Source organism: Cyanistes caeruleus, chromosome 10 (genome assembly GCF_971803275.1).
Source record: "Cyanistes caeruleus chromosome 10, bCyaCae1.hap1.1, whole genome shotgun sequence".
Classification (NCBI taxonomy): Eukaryota; Metazoa; Chordata; class Aves; order Passeriformes; family Paridae; genus Cyanistes; species Cyanistes caeruleus.
Window position 1 is genome coordinate 13,065,973 of NC_141710.1, and position 8,450 is coordinate 13,074,422.

General features: G+C 52.0%; 1 long non-coding RNA gene across 2 annotated transcripts; it reads right to left on the reverse strand.

Annotated features, from left to right (window-relative positions):
* Window positions 1–1,798: 1,798 nt before the first annotated feature.
* LOC111933471 (uncharacterized) lies at window positions 1,799–7,694 on the reverse strand. 2 transcript variants are annotated; one of them, XR_015274385.1, is made up of 4 exons: window positions 7,523–7,694; window positions 7,303–7,429; window positions 4,045–7,197; window positions 1,799–3,190 (listed from the first exon to the last, which is right to left on the reverse strand). It is a non-coding gene; the product is annotated as an uncharacterized LOC111933471 (long non-coding RNA). The 2 variants fall into 2 exon arrangements; XR_002866713.2 differs by having other exon boundaries at window positions 7,094–7,197; window positions 7,523–7,658.
* Window positions 7,695–8,450: the final 756 nt, after the last annotated feature.

Consider the following 8,450-nt stretch of genomic DNA (forward strand, 5'->3'; position numbering starts at 1 on the left):
CCAAAACCTGATTGCAGCACCTCAGAATAGTTCTGCACCCTGAAGGGCTTCCCTGCTCCCTATGGAGTTACATGTGTTCTAACTCCTCTGGCCTGCAGAGCAAGTTTCTTGGGGAAGCTCAGGATAAAATGACCATCAAGGAACATTGAGAAAGAAACATAGCTACAATTTCATTGACAACTGGATGGACACCTTTGTTAGTGATGGACTTAGCAGAGGATGAGGAAGAGAAGGGTTGCTAAAGACAAACCCTGATGAGTTGGTGGCTCATGGCTCCACAAAGCACAAGACACACACTTGGAGGCACACTGCCAGCCTCCTGACTGGCTTTCCCACCACTGCCTCCTTTCTCGGTTTCCTTCCTTGGACCATCTTCCCTATTTTTTTCCCTTGAGCCTGGATCTGCCTTGCAGCTCCTCTGAGCCTCCCCTTCCTGGGGCAGCAGCTCCCTGCGCCTTGCCTTTCCCAGGGGCCTGCGGCAGTCTCTCAGTTTCTTGTGGCACAGAGCCTTGCTGTGCTCAGCAGGAGCTATTCCTCCTTGCCCTTTGATGTGTTGCATCCCTGCTTGGGACCGCTGATGGGGACAAGCCCTGGCTGATGATCAAAGTGTCCCTGCCAAGCTCTGCTGCTGCAGCCTGGCCCAGTCTCTGGGATTTCCAGGTGGGAAATCTCCAGTTGTTGCTCCGGGTGGTGGCACAAAGCATGGTATAATGGGTGCTGGGAGCTTCCTGCACGCTGCTGGGACCAGAGCCAGCATGGCACAGCACCCAGCTGTGATAACAGGGCACAAAACAGGCTTGCTCATAAAAAAACACAAGTCAGTGCAGCAATTCCAGTCACTGGAAAAATTCCAAATATGTCAGTATGTTGCATAGGCATCTCCTGGTGAACCAGCCAGTCACGGTGTGATCGCCTCTCAGTTGTTTGCCAGCATGTGCTGCTTGCCCAGGCTGTGCCAGAGGCTTCTGCCAGGGCATCTGCAGCCCACGGCCTTCTCTGTGAAAGCCAAGTTGAGCAATGACCCTCCTAAATCCACTTCCAGCACTGCATTCAGAGATAGCCAGGAGTAACCTGCTCTAGAAACCATATTTAGGGGAAAAACAACTCCTTCACCTGCCCTTGGTGCTGGGCTGGCAGAGTCTACAGATGTTTGTGCATGCTGGCCCTGGGTCCTGGGCTCTGGGGCTTTCCAATCAGCAAGCACTGAGGGCAGGTGCTCCCTGGGGAGAGGGCTGTATCTCCCTCCAGCTGCCTCCAAGCCCAGGAGTGCCCTGGGTCCCCAAGACTTGTAGGAAGCAGCACATGGCAGCTCCATGCTGCTGGAAGGGCTGGTGGGACCCCATGGGTTTTCTCACATCCCGCTCAGTATCTCATGTTTTTCCAATGGGAGAAGCCACCTGCCTAATTAAACAGCAGTAACAAGCTTGGCATTGCCAGTCATGCCTGAGCACACTGCAAATTCCAATGACACTTACAAGAGGAAATGTGCTGCCTCCTGGGTCTCTCTGCTAATATTTAGAAGGCTGACTGCTGTGTCCTGAGCCCAGTCGGTGCAAGGTATAATTAGAAAAGCTGCTTGAATAGTATTGTTATAAAAGTGATGTTAAAATAGTGGTGTGGAAGGGAAGGCCAGGGCCATATGTTTCTGGGGTGTGTGTGCTACACTAGGCACCGTGCCCAGTGTGCTGCAGTGATACATTTTAGGCAGCCTCTGCTGAGGGAAATTAGCATCTTTGTGCTGTACACCAGGTACACCATGTTCTTCAGATGCAAGGGAAGAGTCCTATTTAAAACCATCCAATAGAACATTTTCCAATTTTTATTTATCAACAGGCATCTATGTGTATTCCTTGAGAATGAAATATTTATCTGTAGATGCATGCACACAGAATGTGAGAGTGCCAATGTATTATTTATCACCGCTTCCCTCCCATAGCTTATAAATAACTCATGGAACCTGGTTGCCCAGCAGACCCTCTGGACAACTACCTAAAACATCTCCAGCTGCCACACATGCCAGCCCCAGGCAGAGCATCCCCTGCCTCCAGGCCCTGCCAAGGAGAGGGCTGGCAGAGGGTGACAATGCAGGGTGGCATTGGCCTCACTGTCAGATGCCTCCCCACACAGCCCTGCAAGTCCTGCTGGCTCTGCACATGGTGGCTGCTGTAGGTCATGGTTCCCCGACCCACAGACAGGGTGATGGAGTCCAGGAGCCAAAGGGAATGTGTGTGAGTGGCGGGGTCATTGCTGCACTACCATGGAGGGAGCACAGAGGGATGTGGCTGCTAGTTCTTGGCTTAGCTACCTAGAAGGGAAACTGAGGCAGCCCTAGCTGTGAGCCAAACGTGCCGTGCTGGACTCTGTGGAAACGTTGCCATCTCACTGCAGATGTCAGATGATGAGAGCTGTTGTGTCAATAACACAACCGCAGCCCCCACAGTATGGGATGCATCACCTACAGTGAGGATACGAGAGCTGTGACTGAGCAAAATGCCCTGTCCTTGAGGGAGGGCTTGGACAGTGGCCACTCAATGAACTCTTGGAATAGGAGGCTGAGGCTGGAAGCCCTGTCCTGGAGCTGGAGTCTGGGTCAGAAACCAGGCTGCTCACACACAGCCTTTGTCTGCCCAGCCTCTGGAGCAAAGCAATGGGCCTTGTGGGCAGCAAGCCAGGGAGAGGGAAAGCATGGGGTCTCTGGAGATCTCTGGGTGCAAATCAGGCTCTCATGGTGCTGACCTGGGACACTATTTCAAAGGTACTGTGGGTGAACAAGAGTGGATGGGCATCAGACACAGTTTATGGCTTTGCACATATAACTCCCATTTCAATCGTGTAAAAAGAAAAAAAAATACCCTTCTGTTGAGCTCCAATAACACCTTTCTCCAGTGCTTAAGATGGACACAGATAAAACAGACAGCAGGGAGCATTTTGCTTCCCCTGTAGAATGACTGCAGAGAAATCAGTGCTGCTGCAGGAGCCCAAGGCCATGAGCTGGAGCAGGTTTCAGAGATCAGGCTGTGCCTGCTGCACTGCAGGGGCAGGTCAGAGTCTGGTGTGGAAAGAAGGGGAGAGGATCCCCTATGCCAGGCTAGGCAGGAGCTGAGGAGCTCATGCATGTTGCAGGCAGTGCTAATACAGTGCACAATGCTGGAACACCATGACTCAGAGCAGGGGAGCAATTACACAGAACCTAAAAAAATAGAAAGCACAGTATTAATAACTAAGAATTACACTAAATTACCTCATAAGTGAATTATCCTCCCTACATTATCTGCTGAGAGGAGGAGCTTCCCTGCCTTCTCTGCAGAGAGAGAGGATGGATGGATGGATGGATGGATGGATAGGAGAATGGCTTTCTGGACTTCAATTCTCCAGCACTGCAGGTCGCTGCACTGTGCAGAATTGCTGGTGAGCGCTGTTCACATGGGCAGGGGCTCACTTTCCTCATTGATAAACATTGATATCTGATATCTCATAACAGATAAATGAAGTGCAGCAGCTGTTCAGCTTTGCACAGAGATCCTGCACAGCAGCCAAGAGCATGGATCCAGCTGCATGGCAGGAGGAACTGGCAGATTGCAGTTTCCTTTGCTGTCCCACATGCAGGGCTCACCAACCATCTTGCTCCTGGCTGAGGCCAGGGCTCCTCCAGGAGCCACCTGCCACTGGATGAAGGAGGATCTGGGATGACTTGGGCAGCAGCCCCAGGGCTGGAGTGGCCTCAGGTCTCATTGCTGCAGCATCCCTGGCCCCACAGAGTCCAGTGGGAGTGTGCAGCCCATGGCTGAGCAGGACACGGTGATACCAGGCAGTCGCCAGCTGGCACTGCTGAGCATTGACGTTCCCCCAGCTGGAGGAGGTGACAGAGCTCATTCCCTTCCCAGGGTCACATCTCCAAAAAGAAAGGGAAACACTATCCTGGCAGCTCTGCATGCTGGATTTGCTCAGGCAGACAGAGCCCCAGGGGAGGCTAATGTGCCTGCAATGTTTGCAGAACCAAAGATATTTTCACTCCATCCCAGCTAAGCAAAACTCAGTGCTCACCAGACAAGGGTGCTGCAGGTCCCCAAGGAAGGGCCTGGTGCTGGCGAGCCAAGGGAAGGCAGGAGCCAGCTGCTGGGGTGCTGCAGAAAGTCAGCAACATCCATCAGTCTCTTGAGAGCATCATCTCGCAGTGAGCTATTTCTGAGCAAGGGCTGTTATGGGGAGGCATTACAGGACTGTCAGGTACAGCATGTCTCTCAGCTGGAGGTGTGCTTCTCGCCTTGGGAACAGCCACACAGCATCCTTTGGGGGCTCGCTGGCTTTTGGCTTTACTCCACTTCAAAGCCCAGCTCCCTGTGTGCATTTTAACGAGGTTCACACATTCCAAATTTCTAGGCCAAGTGAGGGCTTTCATTCTGTGCTGTACTCAGCAGCTCTGCATGGAGGCAGCCCACGGTTAAGTAAGGTGAGAGGCTGAAAGTGGTTCAATTTTGCAACAACAGTTGAGAACAAAGCAAAGATTTTACCATTTAAAACTGGAACAAAACAGAGATGGAAGATTTTTGTGGGATTATTCTTTTGTTTTCCTCTTAGCACCCAGTAAATTTCTGTGAGTTGAATTAAATGTAAAGTGTCAGTGGCTGTTGCCTCATGCTGGAGCATTCTCGTCTGCATCTGAATGACAAAGCCAGGATGAGGCAGCAGCATCTGGGGAGAGAAGGAATCAGAAAAGGGGGAGAAGAGGGACCTCACATTGGGCTTGCTCTCCTGGCCTGGGCTCTTTCTGGTATCTGCTGCTGGTTCCTCTCAGCACTACCTATTTTTGTCTTCTATTTTTTTTGTCCTGCACCTGCACATCCAGCTCATGTCTGAGCCTGGGGTACATAGGCATGACAGCAGGACAAGTAATCTTAACTGACCTCTCCTAGTGACCCTTCTTCTCCTTTCACCTAGGGTTGGCTTGCAGAGCATCTCTTCACCTTGACGAAGAGTGTTTTTATGTTACAAGGCTAAAAGTCATCATCACCATAATATTTCTTAAAACAAACCAGCAAAATGAGCTCATAAAAGCTCCTCTTGCTTAATGCATCTGTGGGCCATTAGCTCACCTTGCCCTGGGAACACAGGCAAGCCCTGAGGCTGAGCTCTGAGCTGGCCCCCAACCAGGAGAGGAGAGCTCACCCATGCCCAGGCAGGGCACCCGAATAGGAAACCAAACACAATCACTGCCACCTGAATCACGCACTGCCACATTCCTTATGGATACCATACAGTCCATAGCAGGCTGGGAATAATTTCCCTTCTCACAGTGTGGATTTTAAATCACCCCACAACCTCCTCCTGAAAACCTGCCGAGCTGAAGCCACTGCAGGTCATGTTGTGCAATTTGCTGTTGCAAGACAAAGAAAACAAGTTCTTCTTTTTCACAATTACCAAACTACTTCATCGAGCAATTTCCTTGCCTCTGTGCTTTGGTTTCAGTTAACAGTATTCCTCAGGGAGGGAAGGTTTAACTGCACCTCGAGTGCCTTACTGAAGGTTCTGCCATTAAAAACAACTGTGAGAAGTTGCTGAAGTGCTGTGACTTCAGTCGAACATCTTCAGTTGCAGCAGCAACTGTGCCTTGCTCTAGAGCTGAACCTGGTCAAGGCTGGCAAGAATTCAGGCAGGTGCTGTCTGGAGGGGCTGCCTCTTCCCCAGGCCAAACCACACCTGCCTGTCTCAGTGTGGCTCTTGGCATGGGCTTTGCCCTCACATGTGATAACTTGGTCCTGATAAAACAGGTCCTGCTGGGGTGCCAGCACCACCCCAGGTATTTGGTGAGGCTTGGCACTTGCCTGGGAGACAGAATGTCACCTTGGCTTTGGAAAGAGGGCAACACAGGTGTGACAGGGGAACCTCAAGCCCCATTTGAAGCAACTAACTGTGGCAGCTTCTCAGGACTGGGGTGTTGCTGTCACCCCGTGCATGGCACAGTGGAGCAGCAGGGCTCCCCACACTGCAGCCAGGGCCGGTGCCAACACCACAGCTCAGCTGCACCCAACCAGGGGACACCGCTCTCCTTCCCACCGCACCGTGGCAGGCGCTGGCACCGGGGCTGCTCTGGCTGGTGGCTGCTCCCAGAGGGATGCACTGTGCCAGGGACACACAGGCCAGCCCACCGCCACCGGCTTTTAGTCATCATCACCGAGCCGTGATGGGCTGGGGAGTCTCTGTGTTCCCCCTGCTGCCTTTGCCACACTTCGGGGCTGCCCTGCTGGTGCTTTCCTGGGGATGGGGGATGGCACCAGACATGGGTACTGAGGGCCAGGACCTCCCATATCAGCTCTTTTGCAGTGCAAGGGCAGGAGCCCTTATTTCATGAAGGCAAGACCCTGGGTCTTGCCTCACTGCAGCTCAGCTGCCAGTCCTGTGAGGCCCCTGTGGCCCCAAGGAACCCATGGGGGTGCCCAGGTTTCTGTCTGGCCACAGCTCTGATCCAACCCCTTCAAACTTCCTGCATTTGTTTCACTCAAGCTATTTGGGGGAAGTAGGGTGTTGTTATGTCTTCAGCTCAGCATCTATTTAGAGAAGGATAATACCATTGTGGGGGAGGACAATGAGAATATGAAATGCCTTAAATTCTGTCTCTCACTATTTTGACTAATTATTTTTTCCTCTTTTTCCTTCAAATGGGTATTTCCTTGGGAAATTACAGTGAGATTGGATGGCGTGTTTGAGTGGGATAAAGCATGAAAAAAGCCCACCAAGATGAGCTCAGACTGATCTCAGCTATGGCCCTAGTGCAGGAGTTATAGTCTGCACAGGGGCAGAGCAAGGGAAGGTCAGAGTACAAAAGTGAAGGGATGGCCCATGCAGGAGGTGACTGCCCTAGGAGACCTCAGTGCAGAAGACAGCAGCCACCCCCTCCTTCCACTCTTCCAGGGCTATGTTTAGCTCCTGGTTTGCTTGGGGAACCCAGATGAGCACCTGGAACATCTTAATGTCATTGTCCCACCAGAGCTGGCTTTAGTAGACTTTTTTTCCTTTGTAGGATATAACTAATTGGTCCTGACATCAGGGAGAGTCATGTTGGGTCCTGAAATAGCTTCTGCTGAGCTTTACTTACAGAGGTGCCATGGGGCAGCGTGAGTGCAAGTGTACATGAAACTGCTTTCACAGGGAGGCTGCATGGCCAGGGAGTGCACCTGAGTTCAGGTCACATCCCAAGACCTGGAAGACAAGAGTGGGGAGCAGAAATAATAAACATCAATGGCCTGGCCAATGAGCCTCACCTCCAGGTTAGCCCAGAGGTGTAATAAGGACTGACAGTCTTACTATTGCTGCACAGCAGGCCCTTGCAATACCCTTTGCCTGTAGTGGTCCTTGCTCCTCTGCCTCTCTGGTGGCACCCTGGAGGGTCTGATTTCCTTGGTGTTTCTCTCTTTGGTAACAGCAGTGAGAACTGTGAAGAGGCAGGGGTTCAACTTACTTCAAAGAAGCAGTAACCAAAAGGTCTTTATGGGATTGTGCTGGGAGTCCAAACTCCAGATCTTACACTGACTACCAGAGCCTGGTGGACCTTAGGTCTCCTGCACAGCTATACCATACTGTATGCTCTGCTGGAAATTTGCTGAGCCAGTGCTGCAGCCAGAGGGTTTTATCAGCAAAGTCATGAATGGGGAGTAACTGCTGTTCTGGCATGGGGGATGTCTGCTGTACCAGTGTATGTAGGATAACTGCTGTACTGATGTGGGGTAACTGCTGTACTGATGTGGGGTAACTGCTGTCCTGGTGTGTGGGATAACTGCTGTATTACTGCAGGGACTCCCCTCCTTGCCATGCAGAGCCTTTGCATTACAAGACACTCTAAAGCCTGGACATTGCTTAAGAAAGTAAAATTAGATCAGAGCAGCACTAAGATAAGCAGCTCAGTTCTCAACCCACAACTTGCCGGAGCTCTGTGGCAGGACAGGATGCGGTGTCAGCAGCAAGGATAGTGTCAGACTGCCCTGAGGGAGCCCAAACTCATACACCTGCCCCGGCCCTGCTCTGATCAGAGCTGGGTGTGTGGAGGTATTGGGGATGCCTGGGGGGACACTGGGACATGGGGTGGAGCTGCTGCTGCTGAGCCAAGGTCAGAGCAGCGAAGGGACCTGTGTATTGTGTGCTACATCTCAAATGAAGGCAGATGCTGGGATGGGGAAGGACTTCCCATGGCCCTGGGTGCTCCTCAGGTGTCTGTGCATGATGGAAGCAGCACATACTCAGCTCTCTGTGGCTGCATCCTCCCCTTGCTCATTTGTCTCTTGGTCATGGTGCCTGTTGCTGCTGGGGCCCTGGCAAGACATCTTCATGTCATGCTCTCCTGGGACCCTCAGAGAAGGCAGTGGGCAGGGCACAGACCCTAAGACCTGCCTCTGCTGCTGAGAAGCATCCATGTCTTCCCAAGTGAGCAAAGGCAGGAGCAGGCTGCAGGGCAAACA